At 39.7% G+C, this 17,650-nt stretch overlaps 1 protein-coding gene across 4 annotated transcripts in view; it reads right to left on the bottom strand.

Annotated features, from left to right (window-relative positions):
• FUT8 (fucosyltransferase 8) overlaps positions 1-14,002 on the bottom strand; it is a 333,890-nt gene extending 319,888 nt beyond the window's left edge. For 2 of the 4 annotated variants that reach the window (XM_027554345.1, XM_027554347.1), the window contains exon 1: positions 13,895-14,002. The gene's annotated coding sequence lies outside the window, so the exon portion shown is untranslated. Of the gene's footprint in view, positions 1-12,670; positions 13,129-13,894 lie in introns of those variants that run through there. The other 2 variants (XM_027554344.1, XM_027554348.1) reach the window with 1 other exon arrangement.
• Positions 14,003-17,650: the final 3,648 nt, after the last annotated feature.

The raw sequence follows: 17,650 nt of genomic DNA, 5'->3' as shown, positions 1-17,650 counted from the left end.
CAGAGTTTACTCAAACTCATGTCCATTGAGTCGGTGATGCCATCCAACCATCTCATCCTCTGTCGTCCCCTTCTCCTCCTACCTTCAATCTTTCCCAACAACAGGGTCTTTTCCAATGAGTCAGTTCTTCGCATCAGGTGGCCAAAGTACTGGGAGTTTCAGCTTCAGCCTCAGTCCGTCCAATAAATATTCAGGACTGATTCCTTTAGGATGGTCTGGTTGGATCTCCTTGCAGTCCAAGGGACTCTCAAGAGTCTTCTCCAACACCACAGTTCCAAAGTATCAATTCTTCGGCACTCAGCTTTCTTTATTGTTCAACTCTCACATCCATACATGACTACTGAAAAAACCATAGCTTTGACTACATGGACCTTTGTTGGCAAAGTAATATCTGTTTTTTAATATGCTGTCTAGGTTGTTCTACTTGCAAAGTCCAAAAGTCACATTTTGGTTTAACCATTTTAGAATTGTTGTTATTTTCAGTGTTTCCCATTTGAAAAGCACAAAACATCTTGCTTCTCTAAGGGAACAGAAATAGTAAATCATTTCTTTACTTGCTGTGACCCTCAGTTAATTTACTTTTGTTATTAGTGGCTATTAATATAAAGATATTACCAAGTCCTACTACAGGGCAATCAAACATGTGTGGAAAGAGGCAAAAATAAAAATAAAGCCATATGGAGTTACATCTGACCCTTGAACAATGTGTAGGGGTTAATCCAAGTGTAATTTATAGTCAGCCCTTGGTAACTGCAGTTCCTCCACATTCACAAATTCAATCAACCAGAGACCTTATAGTACTGTAGTATTTACTACTGAAAATATAATGTATAAGTGGACCTGGACAGTTCCAACCTGAGTTGTTTAAGATCAACGGTAGACTGAAAACAGCTGCCCATTGAAGATTTACATTCCAAGTGTCAGGGACCTTCAAGACAGCTTCTAGTCATCAGTGCAAACGGTAGTCACTTTTCACCCCTTTACATTTTTACCACTCTGCTCACTCAAAGCTAGGTAATATAAGATATACATTATTTTGTGTCACTCTGGTTTTACATTATTCATTCTCTGGATCTTCAATATCTGAAGAAAGGCAACAGCACGTGCCAATAGGAAAAACACCCACATGCAGTAAGGATTAAAGCAAAAATCTTATGAGCTGACAACATACAATAAACTTTGATTAAGTCTTTATTCAGTTTGCCTGCCTAGAATTTCCCTACTTATTCTTTGGTGCTAAGCTTAAATGTCACTTTCTTTCCCTACCGATCATATCCTAGTAGAACTGCCTCTTCCTCCTCTCCCTCTTTTACAGCAATTACAAAATTGTAATTATTTATGTTAGTAGTAATGAGAACTTAAATTTCTGTAGTTAAAAAAAGGGAAATAGAATAGAGCAGATGAAGTACAGAAACACTGTAGTAACAGAATTTACAGCTTGACAATGGAAAGGATCTGATGGGGAGGGAATTCAAAGACAACTCAGAGTTCAAGTTTGGACAATGAGAGGGATGAGCCAATAATAGAGAAAGGGAAGTTAGAAAGAATAATACAGTTTGGATGAGAGGAAACTCAGAACTGAGTACACTGAGCTTGATGGAATAACAAACAGGTGGCGCTCTCAAGCTGGAAACTGAAAGTCAAGCAGCTTCCGTATGGTTGGGAGTTGTCTGAAAGAGGTATTCACTGAAGCTAAAAAACACTGTAACATCACAAGGAAAAAAGTCTAGATTAAGAAAAATGTATAAGGTTAATACTTAATAAAGAAGTTGACCTTGTGAATGAAAAGAAGAGTTTCTAGAATATATAGGAGAACCAGGACTACTGAGTTATAAGGAAAATCAGGAGAAGGGATTTACACTGTCTGAAAAATTAAAAAGCTAAAACTAATACTAGAAATGCCTCTGTTTGGCAGTTCAGAAGGTCATTAATAAAGACAAGGAGAATAGTTTTACTGAAAAAGAAGGTAGAACAATTAAAACAAGAGACATACTGCTTTTACTTTGGGTTGTGGGTAACACCAAAAGAAGTTGGGGTCGGGGGCAGGGAACAGAGGATGGAGGAAGTGGCAGAAAGAATAAGGAAAAGTGGTTTGGGGTTTTGTTGTTGCCTTTTTTTTTTTTAGGCCAGTAAAGATGCTGTTAGGAGAAACTGAAATTAAAATGATAAAGGAATGAACTTAATGCACCTATATATTCTAAAGGTACTTGAACAAGCACAGCTTCATCTTGTTACAGAATGTTCGACACTGAATTTTGTTTTTAATCTCTTGTGTGCTCAGTAGCTCAGTCATGCTCAATTCTTTGTGACCCCATGGACGGTGGCCCACAAGGCTCCTCTGTCCATGGAATTTTCCAGGCAAGAATACTGCTGTGGGTTGCCATTTCCTTCTCCTGGGGATCTTTCCAATCCAGGGATCAAACCCGCATTTCCTGTATTGCAGACAGATTCTTCACCACTGAGCCACCAGAAAAGCCCCATTCTAAAGAGTAGCTGGGATACAAATGGTCATGAAGTAGTCGTGAAAGCCTAAAGGACACATCCCTGACACCAAATGGTACAGGGGAGGGGAAATTACACAATTTACTGATAAAGAAAAGCAAAGCTGAGGAAGCCTCTGTTTGATGGTCTTAACGGTCTTACGCTTTTCAAAAAAAAAGGCAAGTGAAATAACCTGCAAAGTCCGAGAGCAGTATACCATTACAGGCTAGGAAAGAGGTAGAAAAGGTCTGAAAGAGCCCCTGTAGGAAGTCAGTCAGAAAAGAATTGTTAAACAAATGTTAAGTATTTTGCAGCACCCTTTAAGAATTTATTAAAACTTAGAAATTAATCATTTTTATTGCTTTAATGTTCCTAGTCTAGCTTGGTGTTTTGCTTAAATATCAAAGTAGTATCTGATTATTCAACAAATCCCTAGTAGCTATTTTCTTAAGGACAAGTATTTGAGAGAACTATGCTTCCCTGGTGGCTCAGATGGTTAAGAATCTACCTGCAGTGTGGGAGACCCTAGTTTGATCCCTCGGTCAGGAAGATCCCCTGGAGAAGGGAATGGCAACCCACTCCAGTTTTCTTGCCTGGAGAATGCCATGGACCAAGAAGCCTGTAGGACTACAGTCCACGGCATCGCAAAAAGTCAGACATGACTGAGCAACTAACACTTTCACTTTCTTTCGTATAAAGAAAAAGAATTCTAAATGTAGAAATGGCTATACCTTCTGACAGCTGTCACTTATTATTATGATTGAAAATTAAAATTCCCTGGTAAAATATGAATGATGATTATCCTTAACATTTTAAAGCTTCATAAGTTATAGAAAGAAGTTTCCCCTTCCTTTACACTGAAATTTTTTCAATTACATAATTTATATTTAGGTATTTTATATGTGGGCTTCCCTGGTGGCTTAGATAATAAACAATCTGCCTACAATGCAGGAAACCCGGGTTCGATCCCTGGGTGGGAAAGATCCCCTGGAGAAGAAAATGGCAACCCACTCCAGTATTCTTGCCTGGAGAATCCCATGGACAGAGAAGCCCAGTAGGCTACAGTCCATGAGGTCACAATTTCAGTGGGACATTTTAAAAATACGTAGTATAGCATATATTCAAAAGAATATTATTGTCATAAAAACAGTCACCTTAGAAAGCTTTAAATTTATTCCTAGAATGCTGCCATTGCACAATAAGCTTTGGGATTCTACTTTTGGAACTCCTTTAAAGTCTGAACACAACCTTTATAATACTATCAAGTGAAAAATCTTCACTTAATACAGGTTTGATTTGGGGATATATTTGGTTATCATAAGACAATTTATTTAAAATAAAAATACCATTTCAAGCAAAAAGTGTGACTATAAAGCATGAACAGATTTTTTTATGCTGCTCTAATGACAGCATCAGTAAAATATATTTACAGCTACATTCCCCTCCTCTACAAGGCCTGCTTTGTAGGTCACCACTCGTATACTCTACTATGTTGGATAAAAATAAAGGTTCAATCATTTAATAGCCATACTTCCTACTACTGCAGATGATATAAGAACCTCTGATAGTTTCTAAAAGTCAAAATTATTGAATATTTAAAAGTAGTCACAGCACTCTCATTTTTAAATTTAGCTAGTTATTTTTCAATGCCCTATCTTTTACTATACTACACTGAAAATTACACCCTTGGCATATACCTGATACCAGCCTTCTCAGTCTGTGGTCTATACCTGCTACACATACGTATACACATGCACACCCCTAATTTTTAATTCCCTATATACATATTTTTCCCCTAATTTGTCACCTGAATGTTATCTGTCAGCTTTGCCTCCAGATGAGCCCTAGGACAGTCTTCCCAACAGTAGCCATATATCTCCTTTGGCTCTTCTTCCTGGAGCCCAATTTGGCTCAAACTTAACTAAAAATGCTCTACTCCACTTTCTACTTCCAGAAGAAAAAATAACTAAAAAGTGTAATTTTTTCCTACGTTCCTAAGAAGCTTCCATCACTTTTAAAGCCCTACCTCTGACAATTATTCAACTTTGCTTTTATTTTCTTCAAAAGTCTTAATTATTAACTCAGCAATTAAGACTATCCCTATTCTCAAGTTGTACATATGAACTAAAAAATGCCCAAGAAAAGGTTTAATCAGTCATCCTGATGCTTCAAGGCAGTCTCATATTTGTCCATTGCTGAGTCACCTCTTAAGACCATAAGCCTTGTTTTTGATTCAGAAAAAACGTATGCAGACATAAAGTGTTAAGGGAAAGAGTTAAGGTATGTTCCAGGGAAAGGTCAGTGAATGTCTACCAAGGTGTGAAAACCAAACTAGAAGAAAATCAAAATAATTCACTTGATGGAGAAAGAAGCAGAGGCCCAGAGAGGGCAAATAGCTTACCCAAGTTTATACATCTGGGTGGCAGAGATAATACTCCTATCCAGGTCTCTAGATTCCAAGCTTAAAGTTTTTCTACTTTATCCATTCTTAATCCATACTAAATGAAAAGAGCCAAGAAACAAAAGACCATTTACTATATGACTCCATTAATGTCTAATTTCTATAAATCGCAAAACTACAGAGACAAAATACAGACAAGTGGTTGCCTGGAGCTGAGGGCAGGAATAGGGGTTGGGCTAACGGGCAAGAGGGCACTTTCTGGAGGCAAAAATGTTCTAAAATTGGATTGTGATAACTGTTGTACGACTATATTATTTTTGTTTAGTCACGAAGTCACAATCCCATGGACTGTAGCCCACCAGGCTCCTCTGTCCATGGAATTCTCCAGGCAAGAATACTAGAGTGGGTTGCCATTTCCTTCTCCAGGGGGTCTTCCCAACCCAGGGACTGAACAACATCTCCTGCATGAGCAGGCAGATTCTATACCACTGAGACACCAACTATATAAATTTACTAAAATTTGAATTGTGAATTTTATGATATACAAATTAAACTTCAATCAGTTCAGTTCGGTCACTGTCATGTCGAACTCTTTACAACCCCATGAACCGGAGTATGCCAGGCCTCCCTGTCCAATAAACTTCAATAAAGCAATCCAAAAAATTACTAAGAAAGAACTCAGATTTTAGCTTCACAACTGTGGAGCTCTCCGAAAATTTTATGTCAAAAAGAAGTACTAAAACATGAAGAAACCAGCCTTTTCCAAACTTCAGATCCTTTTCCCTTCAGATTTTTCTAAAGTTAAATACCTTACTTTCTAACCTTATATTTGATACGGAAAGAGAAGGTGACAGGCACTGCGCAAATATACACAGAAAAAACATGCACATTTCCTGCAAAAACACTTTAGTTGTTGATCATTATTTCCTTTTAGGTAGGATTCTGCATGGCTCTAAGTGAACTTCTGCAGACAGTTATAGAACAGAGAATGTGCTCTTATCTAACAAACTGCTCCAAGACAGAGTTCTTCGTTGATTTCATTTTCACCATTATAATTTGTGCCATTATAAACACTAATAACAGGAACCATTCCTAACTGCATATTAGCAAGTTTCTTTAGTTTATTATTTGTACATCCTTATTAGGTATACAACTCTTTAGCCTACTCAGCACAAGAAGCATAGTCCTCATTTACTTACAAATTAAAAATAACATTATATCATTCATTCTATGAATGCTTTACACCTGTAAGTATCAAGCTGGTAATCTACTGCTTGGATCTTATAAACAAACAGTTCTAACTGGTGAAGGCCCAGATGTGCATAATCATGTTAGAGGAAGCAGTCAGAATTACTCAGTAAATCTACCTTTCTCATGCCACTGAGGCTTATTTCACCAATGCTAAAGACTTTTTGACTCAAGAGCTTTAATTACCACCTTCTAAACCCTAAAATTTCAATAACTTTCTAAAAGATAAAGAAAAATTTGAAACTTGCAAAAAGAAAACAAAATATTTACCCTGGCTTAAGTTCTAATTTTAAAGAATATATTTTTCTCAAAATTACAACCTTTTGTCATTTGGTAACTGACTGAATTAAGTAGTTACTCACAAAACTCAATACATACAAAAAAAAATTACAATCTCTACTGAATATATCTCTTTCAGGTACAATTCCATATGTTAGAGAAATTGAATCAGTCAGATCTCTAATGACTAGGGCCCTAATCATCAAATATACACTTTCTCCTTGTGAATATTCCACAGTAACTGGCTTAAATCTGCTAAAACTACTCCCATGAAAGGAGAACATTACTGTCCATTTTCGTTTCAGAGCTGTTCTCTTCAGTGGACATAGGTTCCTACTGTTTGGGTTTGTTAGTTTTTGTTTTTGTTTTTTTTAACATTAAATTATTCAAATGAGGCAGACAAAGGAGGTAAAGAGACATTCTAAAAAGCAAATTCCGTGTAGTCAGAAACTCCATAGACGACGACAGAAATAACAGAGAAGGCATAAGACTGCATTTCAAGAAATAGAAGAAGGGACTGCCATGTATTTAACAGTAAGCAGAACAATAATATGACTGACACAGGACTCCTAACAATGAACTAACACCTCCCATATCCCTTTTTATACAAAATCATTAATAAATGATTAATAATGAATTGGGATTCCCTGGTAATTCAGTTGGTAAAGAATCCACCTGCAATGCAGGAGACGCCAGTTCAACTCCTGGGTCGGGAAGATCCACTAGAAAAGGGATAGACTACCCACTCCAGTATTCTTGGGCTTCCCTGGTGGCTCAGCTGGTGAAAAATCCACCTGCAATGGGGGGAGACCTGGGTTCCATCCCTGGGTTGGGAAGATTCCCTGGAGAAGGGAATAGCTACCCACTCCAGTAATCTGGCCTGGAGAATTCCACAGACTATATAGCCCATGGGGTTGCAAAGAGTCAGACACAACTGAGTGACTTTCAATAATTAAACCCCACATCAACCTGAATTTCTTCCAGTCTCTTGCCTACTGCTGCAAGAGAATGAGGCCATTATAATAAAATTATTGTTAACATAAAAGCTAATGTTCTACCAGGAAATATTCTATGAACTCTAAGAAAGAAAAAAAAAAAAAAAATCCTGCAAAGGTGGCAAACTCCCAGATTTTTCACCGCTGTTGGAAAAGAAGACAGATGATAAACAGGGAGATGAAGGGAGTGGATGGAGTGGCAAAACTGAAAAAGAAATCTCCCTCACCTCTAAAGAAAGAAGGTTCATCAACCAGTACATCCCCTCTCTCAGTCTCCCACCTCACTGGTCTCAAGCTTACCTAAGGCTGAGACAATGAATGAAATATAAAAGCTAAAAACTATATTTTTCCACCTTTACTATTTATCAAGATATTACAATAAATTAATCTTAAAAACTATAAAAGTTATTTTAAAAGCTAGCTTATGGAATATTAACTCATTTATTAACACTGGGATGCTTTTACAGCTTGATGGTTTGTAAATACCATTTTTACTACAGACAAATTTATTCTAAAGCTCTAGGTATTAAGTCATATTAAACGGCATTTATCTCATTTAAGGGATATAAACAGCCAGCCATAAATTAGTAAAAACTTAAAACTCGTTCATGGTTCAGTAACAGTCTTAAAAAAATAAGATTTACACAGACACAAAACAGGTTCATTTTAGTTATATATTTGGGGTAAATCAAACAGAACCTTCCATTTTCCCTTCACTTGTGTTCATTTACAAACAGAAAGCTACAGCATTTACAACTCACATGATGTAACACTTCTCATAACTGAGATGCTAAAATAAACATGAGCTTAATGTCCCATTTACATCAAAGATTAACATCAATAGTTTATTATTTTCTAATATGAACCTTATTTACACCTACCAGTCACTGAGACTGTGACGAGTAGAAACATTAAGCCTGATCTTCTTAACGTAAATATGTTAAATCATGTTTATTCAGTTTATCCCTGAATTAGTTTAATTTCCAAAAAAAAAACCCAAGTTCTTAGATACAACAAATACAGGAGAGCATTTCAGGAGTGATCTTCAAAGCTTTATTCCAGTGCTTAAGTGAAGAAGTTATACTATAGAATCAATACAAAAGAAAAGAGAATGATAGCAAAAGCAAGTTTGAATTACATCTGTTCTAGCCTTATTTGTCAATTTGTCAATTTTTTTAAACTTAAAATTCAACACATTTCCTTGTCACATGTTCTTTTCTGACAAAAAATTATCACAAAAAGATATTTTTTTAAAAGTAGTAAATGAGTGTAGTACTGCGTTTTTAGCAAATAAAGCCTGTATCTTAAAAAAAAATTAATGAAATTAACTCAATAGCTCTGCTTTCTATAAAGAGCATGAATAACTCTTGTACTGAAATACACGGCATAATTCACAGGCCATATTTGCTCTTCTTCCATTAAAAGAAAAATCTAGAGTACTGCATAAAGTCCATATGGGCTTTATCTTTAAAATATTATACAGACTGATATAAAGTCATTTAATCAAGGAAGAAAAAAACTATGCCAAGTGAATGATATGGTTCATTTTATTGGTTTGATTCCTAATTATCCCAAAGAGAAAATCACAGGATGATAGAGGATGGTTGGAGAAGGGGAGATGTAATCAGGAAAGTAGAATGTAGAGAGAGAGGAAGGTTGAGACTTGAGACTAATCTGTTAAAAATTTATATACATATATACCCATATAACCTTCTTCTGCTCTGAATTTTAAACGGTCTTTTTTAAAAGAATCAGTCGTAATTATTCTTTACTTTTAGACATGTTTCTTTCATTATAACAAGCTACAATTCAATAGTACAATTCAATATCAATTCAAACTGCAAAACCATATACTATATGGTACAGAAATATAAGCCAGAGAATCATCAACAGGAGAACCAAGGGAAACTTGGTATTTATCCTCTAAATCCTATATCTACAATACTACTGTTGACTACAGAAGACTGGAGATTGATATATCTCATTTGCAAAGTACCAATAGGACTAGTATTGATGCCTGAGTAGAAAAATTATGCTGGTTTCAGAGTTGCTTAGAATCTCAATTTTGTTTTAAGTAAAGAAATTTAATTTCATGTTTATTTTTACATTTGCTTTTATGATTATGAAATGAAAATGCTTTTACTTTTATAAGTGTGCTATAATATGAAATGGGTATGTTCACCATTTAATTAAACCAAGAGATTTACTAATAATGTGCAGTGAATTAAAAAGAACCATTAAAGAAATGAAAAACATATATGAAAATATTCTAGAATATCTTAAACTGATTAATTTATAGCATTAACTTTTTAAAAACAGTAAACACCTCACTATTCTGTATCTCACAGATATTTTCATTCCTTTCAAAGAATCTACTTTTTTATTTTACCACCACCGAAATTCTATTTACACAATGAATAGCAACGGAGAACAGCCCAACTACTACCCTCAGAAAACTAAAATATTCTGATTTTAATATACACACAATCAATCCTAACCTCTAATTTGGAAGAATATGTGAACCGTAAGAAGTAAAATCAAAACTGATTGCAGTTCAGAAACCTAAATAAAGTGCCACAGATCAAAAAAATTACTGCTTCATATTCAAATGCACAAGTTCAATTTCACAGATCAGATGGACTCACTGCATTATATTGCAGGAGAGAGATGTTAAGAAGTGACCTTGGGATCCTGCTTTCCAGATCTCCAGATGTTTAAAGGACCCATTTTTTTTATTGCAATTACCTTTACTTTTGATAAATACCTAGCTAGGTATTTATTGATCAATAAATACCTAGCTATTGATAAATACCTAGCTAAATACTACATGCTTGATATCTTTGCTCTTATAAGACTCTACTTGAAGCTCTTTTGAAATGTTAGGACTATAGATATTATAAAGAAAAAACTTAAGAAGATACAACATGCACAAAGGGTTAACAGATACTGCTTCCTTTCTGATGCAATGCGTAGTAAGTTTAAGAATCTGTCATCATATACCCTAAGTTTGGGGACCAACTTTCAGAGGTTTAAAATGAGAAATTCAACAAACCTTATGCATTTATTTTCAGATCACGAAAAAAACTAATTTGTAATATACAATATATATACTCCACAAGTAACTATTGACAGATAAGATATATATTCATTATCAATTCCTTTACTCCTTTAACTAAAAATTAAATTTCTCTTTCTTCTGGTCATAAAAATCTGGTTTGGGGTGTTTGAAAAAGTTCAAACATATATTAAGCCATGCTTTGCTTTGGCACTAGCTCCCCCTCCAGACCAACCTACTGATATAACGGGCACTTAAAAAAATAAACAAGGAACACAAGTTTTTCCAAGCCACTAGTGATTTAACAATTCACCACTTTTAAAGACACTCCAATGCCTTAAAATAACTAGTTAAAACTTGTAACCAAACACTGCAGAATGTAATCTAAGTTGCTGTTTTTCAATTCTATCTCTCAAAACTGACTTGAAGGAAAACAACTTTAAGTGTCTATTTCAATTTAAGAACATCCTAAAGTACAATCTATATAATGCTATGTTTTATGTAAATTATTTTGAATCACTGTCTTAATAAACCACAAGATATTCTTCATGTTAACTGACTACTTAATCAAAAACACATTTTTGCATCTGTTTCTGCTATCTATGCAACTTTCATTCCAGCTGTTCAGCAATTTAAGTAGAATTCTCAGTTTATAAAGCAGGAAAAGGAAAATTCACGCCTCCAAACCACCCTTCTATGTTCCTTAAATCCTATTCATTTCTAACACCCTGCATTTTTACATACTAAGCTATAAAATCATAATTTCTAATCTTTGAATTCCCACCTTATCCTTACTATTGTAGTAGGTATAAATCAAACGAAGATTTACTATGTGCATTTTATGGTATATTTCACAAGGCTAGCAATGTACAAGGCTTTATTATACATCATAGGATTTCAGGTTAATTTTAAGTTACTTTCAAGAGAGAATACAACTTACTCCACTACTTCAGCATAACTCTATAATACTGCAAATCTCTCTTCTAAAAAGTTTTCTACATGATGCTTTCTTTAAAATAAATATGCATAAAAACAAAAGTTAATCAAGAAAATAAATATGCACTTATCCCCAAGAATAACAAGGGAGCAAAAAACTGCAATTAAACCTTGCTTGCAGTTTCTAAAGAGAACCAAGCCAAAGTTCAGTTACTTGTGATGAGTTTAACTGTAAACTGAGAGAAAACTTTTGTCGAAATTTAGTCTGCGTTACCTTGAGGTTTGGGGTGTTTCTACAGGAGATTCTGGCTTGCCTAGGTCCACACTCTTGAGCTGGATTAAGTCCACTGTAAACTAACCGAAACATGGGAATAAGAAATAACACCCTGCTCTATCCAAGGCCTCACTCAAACGCTAAAGCTCACCAGGGATAAATTCTAACCATGACACTGCCATTTAACTTAAGAAATACACTGCGTCTCTGACGTTATGTGTGGCTGAAGATTGCAATCCTCACTGTGAGAAAAAAAAAAAAACAGGTGCTGCACACGACAGCCCACTCACTCTTGCAGAACAAACCTCCTTTAACTGGAGATTAAATAAATAAATATTTAAGAACTCATTTAACCTTCCCAAGTAAGTTTGGAGCTCTAAAGCCGCCAGCTCATCATTTCCACGTCAAACGAGGGTGCAGCGGCACTCAAGCCGTGAAACTGCCCTGGCACTGGCCCCTCGCCGGGAGCGGATCTTTGCACGGGTCCACTCCCCAATTTCCTCCCGGAGAACCCCTCAGGAAAGCCCTTAACACACAAGCATGCTTGTCCCCACAGTCTGTGACACAAGAGAGCGAATTCCTGGAGAAAGGGCAGGTAAGAGCAGAGAAGAGGGACACCTCCCACCCCCGCCCCCATCTCCTTTCCTCGGTTTCGGCCCCTGCCCTAACCAAGGATGCGCGACGCCGAGGGCAGCAGCCGAGCCGCTCCACGCCCCGGCCGAAGCTGCAGGCGTCCCTAGTCCCCTGCCGCGGCCCCCACCTCCCGCAACCCCCGCGGCCAAGCAAAGGCACCCATCAGAGGGTCCCGGGGGCTCCCTCCCCACTTTCCCCGGAGCCGCTGCATAAGCAGCAGCAGTGGCAGCAAAAGGCCCGGGGGTCGCCTCGGGGGAAAGAGAGCTGCGACGGCCGGCAGGCACCTTCCCGGAGCCTCCTGAGATCCCGCGCTTGCCCACCTCCAGACCCCGGGGCGCGCGGGGCCCGGCTCCCAAACGCCCCCTTACCCGAGGCGGGAGCAGAGGCGGTCTCCGCCGTTCCCCAGCAGCCGCCGCCGCTACAGCCCTCAGCCGCAGCTGCCCCGTGCTGGGGAAGTGGGAGGGGTGGCTGGGTGGAGGATGCTACTCCCTACTGAAGGGAGAGGAAGAAACGGAAACAGGAACCGCCGCCGTCGCTGCTTAACGGAGCCTTCGGCGCCACTGACTGAGGGAAAGCGCAAGGCGGCGCGAGCCAGGCAGTCGCTGACAGCGCGAGACCGAGCGCGAGCCGGGTCCCGGGCGCGCGACCCCGAGCAGCGCCGGCCCCATTCCGCGAGGAGAGGAAGGGGACGGGTCGGCCGAGGGGCGGCGAGGGGCGGGGGCCTGGAGCCAAGAGAACCGGGCTACTCGGGTCTACCGGAGATAACACGCGCACGCGCCTGAGCGGCTCTGACCGCGAGCGCAGGCGGGGAAGCCTCGGCTAGAGCAAGCGTGCCCGCGCGCATGGGAGCGCGCGCCCCCTCAGCGTCCCAAGCTTCTGGGAGAAGGCGCGCATGCGCTGGCCACTGCCTCCTACGGCGACCCCCGCCTGTGCCAGGGCTTCTCCCCGCCCCCTTCTCGCCGCGCCCGTGGACCGCGTAGCCGCAGCGTCCGACTGCCGGGCTGAGCCGCGGGCCACAGCGGGACGGGGAGCCTTCTAGCAGGGTCGGCAACGCTGTGCGCACGGGCGCTGACTCCGACACGAGTGTAGGCCGCCCTCTACCGCTTGAAGGCCAAAGGCTGAAGGAGGCGCGCGCGGAGCCGGGCTTCCCCACTCCCGGGAGCGCCACCTCCGGGGAATGCCGTATTCTCAACCGCCGGGAAACGGATCGGCCCGTGCCAGTTCAGCCCGCGGCCCTTAAGTACCACTGGTACTGGATATACGAAGCAGGCTCCTTGCTACTTTTTAGGAGTGATCGCTGCTGCTCAGCCCCCGTAGCGCAGGTCTGGCCGCTCCACTGCAGCTTGCAAAACACGATCATAGAATGGCATCGCACTCCCATGCGAATAGTGAAGCCCGGTTTAATCTTGTGAGAGCTGGTCTTCCACATTCGCCCGGACAGAAAGACCCCTCCCCCATGAGAGCCTGGGTTCGGTGCCTGGCCTCTCCCCCCGACCCGCGGCTGCAACAACCCCTCCAAGGCGGAAGTTTATTCAGTACGGGAAAGAGAACATGGGGCGGAGGAGGGAGCTTTTCCCTAGGATGCTTCCTACCCGGCTCGGACTCGGGAAAATTCCTGGCGCCCGCGATGCAGAGCAGTGGGCCGAAGAGCTAGCCCAGTCCAGCCCTGACGGCGAGCTGAGCCAGAGGAGCTGAGCGCGCCGCCCCGGCACACAAAGTAGTCGCGAGCCGAGGCGGGGGTGCTACGGTGGCCAATCAGAGACACGAACCGCGTGAGTGGAGTGCGAGTCAGCCAATCGGAGGGCGGGAGGATGAGCTTCCCGTACCGAACTCTTCCCTGTAGCCTCCGGACCCAGATCCCAAGCCTGGGTGCAATACCTTGAGAAAGCGAAATGGTGCCCGTAAAGACAAGAATGACTTCTCCAGACTTGGATATTTTTAAGTAAATGCCTTGGGAACCTATCACAGAGCGAAGATCGGCAGCCTTTTAGATGCCAAGTATGAAAGGATCACAGAAAAGAGATTTAAGAGGCAGTGGTGGGCTGCCAAGACTGCAATCTGCCTAATAATATTAATAAATTTACAATATTTGTTGACACCTTTTTAGAGTCCAGAAACTGTATTACAGAAATACAAATAAGATGCTTCTAATTAAAAAAAAAAAAAGTTCCCTGTCCTCGAGAAGTTTAGTTTCCTCTGAAAGAGGTTTGCTGGACCTTGCAACGGGTTTTTATCATCAGCCCTTTAAAGAAAAAGCTCTCAGTTAAGTGGTAGTTGCCAGTCATTTTTATGATTGTCTCCCTGTAAGAAAAGAAATTTAGAAAAAAGTAGAGTGACTGACCTAAGGTTACACAAAAATATATACTGGCAGAGCCAGAACTATATTCTAGCTTAGCGTTTATATTCCATCATTCAACCATCATTTATCCTATGCATGGTTGCTATCGCTTACTGCAGAGGTTTCTGCACTAAGTTAATAAACTGAACAAAAGTCTGCTATAATGGCTACATACCTTGTTGTTGGAATTGAACAGAAATTTTAGACATGCCATAGTAAGATAGATTAACGGAGAAGGCACCCTACTCCAGTACTCCAGTACTCTTGCCTGGAAAATCCCATGGACGGAGAAGCGTGGTGGGCTGCAAGTCCATGGGGTCACTAAGAGTCGGACACGACTGAGTGACTTCACTGTCACTTTTCACTTTCATGCATTGGAGAAGGAAATGGCAACCCACTCCAGTGTTCTTGCCTTGAGAATCCCAGGGACGGGGGAGCCTGATGGGCTGTCTATGGGGTTGCACAGAGTCAGACACGACTGAAGCGAGTTAGCAGCAATATAGATTAAAGCCCAAAGTTTTATCAGTCAAACTCTAGGTATTTTTAGAAGTCAGAGGTGAGGTCGATATCTGCTTTCTTAATTTAAACAGTACTTTTTAACAATACTTTAGCAAGCATGTTTAAGATCTCCAGTTTCAAAGCTTTCCTTTACATTTGCCTCAAAACTCCTGGGTTTTTTAATATTGCCTTCATTTTTCCTCTCCAAAAGCCTAGGAAGTGAAATACTTATATTCTCTACCTCTTTCTGCTCAAAAAAAAAAAAAACAAAAAACCTGTCCAAAGAATGTTTGTCCGGAATTTCTTGCACATTTATAGGATGGTTCTTGTCTTCTTGTTGTTGTTTAGTGGCTAAATCATGTCTGACTCTTTTGCAACCCCATGGATTATAGCTCACCAGGCTCCTCTTTTCATGGCATTTCCCAGGGAAGAATACTGGAGTGGGTTGCCATTTCCTTCTCCAGGGGATCTTCCCCACCCAGGGACTGAAACCACCTCTTCGGCATTGGCAGGCAGATTCTTTACTATGGAGCCATCAGGGAAGCCCAAACCAGATAATCTGCTGTCTGTAAAATAAATATACTCAGAAACTAGTCCATTAACAATTTGGATGGCATTCTGTTGAGTCAATGGACATCTCAGTCACTGACAGAACACAGCCCTTTCCAGGACATGCCCAGCATTTAGTGGCCACCTCAGAACTGGAAATATCAGTTAAACAACTGATTTTTGAGAACCAATCTTTACACATTAAGGTCTGGGCCAATAATGAATTTCAAGAAAGTTTCCAACAGTTCCAGCTTTTAAAAAACACATTTCATTTACTCTTACAAAAGAGGTTACTACTGAAACTCTGCCTTCTTGCTGGGTTAAATTTCTGACAGAAAAAAATCCCCAAAAGATTCTAAACATCTCTGGCTACCCATAGACATCTCTGTCAAAGGCTGATTTCTCCATAAGCTCCAGCTTCCCTCTATGCTTCTGGACCCTCCATCTCTTCTTACTTCATCTGCCTCTCATCATGCCTCGTGTCTGATATTTGCTTGACCAAGTAGAATTGCTCCACAACCCCCACGGCTTTGTTACCAGCGAGGCATTAGGCCTATCTTTGCTTATCTGAAAACTTACAGGCAAGTTCTGCTCAACAAAACACTGTACAGAACATTCTTTATGATATGTTTTACTAAGAACTAATAGAACCTTGTCCGTACTTTATATTCTTTTTCACAGCCTAGATTAAATTCTTTCATCAACCAAAACTTGTGGGATCTTGCAGGTGGGGTGAGGCGGAGTCAACCATTAGACAATACAAAAGATCAAAATGAAAGTTAATGAGTACATAAGAAGCTATTGTTTCAAGAGATTAGCTAGATCAAAGTTAATGAACTTGAATACCATCACATTTCCAAAATCATGAACTTTCATGTAGGAGCTAGTTTGAAATTGACTACCATTTCATTAATGACAATAATAAAAATAATAGACAAGTTATAATATTGCTGAGTGCCAGGTCCCTTGATAAACTGTTTATCTCCATTATTTAATTTTAAAATCATCCCTTTGAGGTGGGCCCCTTATTACAGTGGTGGGAGGGATCTGAGAGAAAGGTTGAGGAGACTCTCAAGAGGTTCAGAGCAACTACTTACCAAACAGTTTAGAAAATTTTCCATCTTTACCAATGTGGACCAACTGAGTATCAGTCCTGAAAACTTTCTTATAAATTTTAAAAATTTTTAAACAAATTTTTAATCTTGTTTTCTGTTATTCTAGCTACATTGTACTCAGAGGATTCCATTTTACAGCAAATCATCCAAAAGACAGCACTGTTACTGCTACGTGCAAGAAGGTGTGACCTTGAGATAATCATTTTACCCATTTGGGCCTTAGTTTTCTCATCTGCAAAATAAAAAAGTTGGACTGGATAAACTTTAGTTGTTTGTCAGTTCTAAAACAATACATCTAGCTAGCTTGACACCCCATTGGCAGGAACTACAACAATAAAATATGGAAAAACAGTCCATACTTCCAAATCCAATAAAATTTTAAGTCACTTTTGAGCCATAGAAATTCCAACTACATCCACTCATTAAAGAGCCGAAGTCAATCTTTCCAATCAAAAGAATAAATGAAGTGATTGATTTAAAGACCAATGAAATTAGCCAAACTATCCTTCCCTATGACTTGCCTCCATGGCTGAAATTTCTGTCTTCTCAATTAAGGTAAAATGTCAGGTAGTTCACACTGTTGTTTTCTTATTCAGCATCTACTCTTGTTCCTTCCTTATTAATAGAGTTCCTTGTTTTTGTTTTTATCGGTTTGTTTTTTAGATAACCATCCAACCTCCAGCTACAAAAGGGCAATTTAACTAGTCTGAGTCAAGAGATTACATCCCTGCCACCTACCCCAACTCTTATAGTTGGCTGGACCATGTGACTAATTAAAGTCACTAGCCAAGAGTTGGACACGACTGAGCAACTTCACTTTCACTTTTCACTTTCATGTACTGGAGAAG

Source organism: Bos indicus x Bos taurus, chromosome 10, assembly GCF_003369695.1.
Source record: "Bos indicus x Bos taurus breed Angus x Brahman F1 hybrid chromosome 10, Bos_hybrid_MaternalHap_v2.0, whole genome shotgun sequence".
Taxonomy (NCBI): Eukaryota; Metazoa; Chordata; class Mammalia; order Artiodactyla; family Bovidae; genus Bos; species Bos indicus x Bos taurus.
This window is presented reverse-complemented; position numbering and strand designations above follow the sequence as displayed.